This window comes from Octopus bimaculoides, chromosome 20 (genome assembly GCF_001194135.2).
Source record: "Octopus bimaculoides isolate UCB-OBI-ISO-001 chromosome 20, ASM119413v2, whole genome shotgun sequence".
NCBI lineage: Eukaryota > Metazoa > Mollusca > Cephalopoda > Octopoda > Octopodidae > Octopus > Octopus bimaculoides.
In genome coordinates, this window is record NC_069000.1 from 19,170,328 (window position 1) to 19,173,328 (window position 3,001).

General features: G+C 37.5%; 1 long non-coding RNA gene across 5 annotated transcripts in view; it reads left to right on the forward strand.

Annotated features, from left to right (window-relative positions):
* LOC106871231 (uncharacterized) overlaps window positions 1–3,001 on the forward strand; it is a 45,610-nt gene that overhangs the window by 28,303 nt on the left and 14,306 nt on the right. For 4 of the 5 annotated variants that reach the window (XR_008266394.1, XR_008266397.1, XR_008266393.1 and 1 more), the window contains exon 2: window positions 884–979. The exons of the other annotated variant lie outside the window; for it this stretch is intronic. This is a non-coding gene — a long non-coding RNA (uncharacterized LOC106871231). The remainder of the gene's footprint in view (window positions 1–883; window positions 980–3,001) is intronic. 5 annotated transcript variants of the gene reach the window in all.

The following is a 3,001-nucleotide window of genomic DNA, read 5'->3' on the forward strand; positions in this document are numbered from 1 at the left end:
AGAAAGTCAGTTTCTTAAGAAATGAAAATTAATATGTGAACTTAAATTGAAAATGGAAAAGAGCTGAACGAAACATCAAAATATATGGCGCAACTGTTTGAAACATTAAGATGAATGACAGAACAGAAGCCGAACTAGCATGTTCGTTCCATCTTCAGTAACAGTTACATACGCTGTATACACTTCATAGAAACAACAGGAAAAAACTGTATTTAAGGGATAGGAGATAAAAAACACACACACACATGACGTGCTTCTTTTAATTTCCATCAACCAAATCCATTCACGAGGCTTAATCAGCCCAGAGCGAGAGCACAAAGACACTTGCTCAAGGTGCCATGCAATAGGACTGAACCCGGAAACATATGGTTGGATAGCAAATTTCTTAACACAGAGCAACACCTGCGCCAGAATTTTCCCTTTTAGTTTTTTGCTTTTTTTTTTGTTTTTTTGTTTTTTGTTATTTTGGATTTTGTCAATTATTTACGATATTGAATAATCGAGTTTCAAAGTGCCAAGAAAGTCAGTTTCTTAAGAAATGAAAATTAATATGTGAACTTAAATTGAAAATGGAAAAGAGCTGAACGAAACATCAAAATATATGGCGCAACTGTTTGAAACATTAAGATGAATGACAGAACAGAAGCCGAACTAGCATGTTCGTTCCATCTTCAGTAACAGTTACATACGCTGTATACACTTCATAGAAACAACAGGAAAAAACTGTATTTAAGGGATAGGAGATAAAAAACACACACACACATGTATGTATATATATTTAAGGTATGTGTGTGCGTGCTTGCGTATGTATGTATGTATGTAATTTGTGCCGTGCTGTATACAAAACACGACTCTTTGCCAATGTTCTTTTATATTTTGACAGATAGCCGCCGTGAAAGTGAAATAATTTTCGATATCTTTTTAGCCATCGTTATATAGCAGAGAGAGAAACTATACACTGAAACAAAAGTGGAAATAAGTACGTTTTATGTCCATTTTGTTGTTTTAAGTCTATGAGTAATTTGTGTGTGTGTGTGTGTGTGTCCATGCGCGCGTGTGTGTGCGTGTCTGTGTGTAGATGCGTATGCGTATGGATCGCTTACTACCTAACTGGATAAATAAATCGATAAATAGATATATTGATAGACAGATAAAAGTTTTAAATATCTGAAACACACACACTGTGTGTGTGTGTGTGTGTGTGTGTGTGTGTGTGTGTGCGTGCGTGCGAATGTTTGAATTATGTATTTATAAATATATCTTTTCATTTGTTTCAGCCAGTAAGGTGTGTGTGCCGCATGGGTCACTGCCGCTGGATAATATTCATATATGTCTGTATGCATGCATAATATTTAAATTTTACATATTTCTATATACATAAACGTTTAGATATATATATATCTACGAATGTGTGTGAAATCTATGTATAAACATATTTATATATCGGTATTAATACATTTGTATGTTTGTATCTATATCTATCTGTCTGTCTGTTTGTATGTATGTATGTTTGTATATATGTCATCATACACTGGAAATGCTTCTGCTAATTGGTATCCATCAGAAATTCCATAGTTTCGTAGAGTTTGTATAAATAGATAAATGATAATTTTAGTCTTCATTTTGCCCTTTCTCACTTATAACCTGATCATGAAAATTGACAGCCCTCTTTTTTTATTGTCCAAGTGTGACTGTGTGGTAGGACACTTGCTTCCCAACCATATATCTCCCGGTTCAGTCGCTCTGCGTGGCACCTTGGGCAAGTATCTTCTAATATAGTCCCACACCGAATAAAGCCTTGAGTAGATTTAGTTGATGGAAACTGAAAGCAACTCATCGTACAGTATGTACGTACCTGTATGTACATATGTGTGTGTGTGTGTTTGTGCTTCTTTGGAGGTGGCGCCATTGGCCACTGTCGCCTCACTTCTATCTTTTAAGATGTCATGTAGTCACTCGTCGATTTTTCTTTGACAAAATCATGCAGCTTATGGCATATCATATCGTGGTCGACTTGATGAAAAGCTTTTGCTAAGTCGAGATATTTCACATCTACATTTGAGTTGTTGAGCAGCTGTTTAAACACCCAGTCGTTGTGCAGTAAGACCTCGGGCGCTTCTGCTTGGTCGAAAACTATGCTGGGTGTCAGTCATCAAGGGATGCAATTTGTTCCCTTCTGACTATTCGTCCGGCTACTTTGCTGATGTGTGAAGTTAGAGAGATAAGCCTATAGTTTTTAGTATCTGCTCTGCTTCCTCCTTTATGGATTGGGCATATTATTCCCTTCTTCATTTTTCCTGGGAGCTTACGACTTGCAAGGAAGCTTTGAAAAAGAAGCTGCAGTGGTTTTGCGAGAGCTCGTTCGCATAATTTGAGAAAGATTGCTGGGAATCCATCAGACCCAGAAGCTGAATTTGCGTCTGCTTCATCTATTGCCAATATTACATCTTGTTTGATATCGATGTAATCAATTATTACTGCCTCCCTGGTTACAGGTATAGTGGCAAAGAACTCTGCTGCTTTGTTCACTTGCCTGTGGTCTATCGTCTTAGTGAAAACACTTTTGAACTGTTCCTTCAGTATTGCACTTATCCTCCTTGAGTTTCTCCTAAGGGAGCCATACTTTCGTAGGAGGGGCCCTATCTTGTAACGTGTTGAGGTTGTATCTTTGGCAAAATTAGAGAAAATTAAAGGGTCTGACTTCATATTTTTATAACCCGGGTTTCTTTATCTGCTCTCTCTTTCATGGGATTGTTGTCATCAGATTTGTTTTCAGGTGGGACTTTTCACAACTTTCGAGATGTGTTTAGGCGATTTTCTACCTTTCTCCGTCGTCTCATAAGAATGTTCCTCTTCCTGACGTATTGTTCGAGTTTAATCTATCTATCAATCTCTCTCTCTCACTCTCTGTCTGTCTTGTCTGTCTGTCTGTCCGTCTGTATCTATCTATCTAGCATATCTCTCTCTCTCTCTCTCTCTCTCTCTCTCTCTCTCTCTCTCT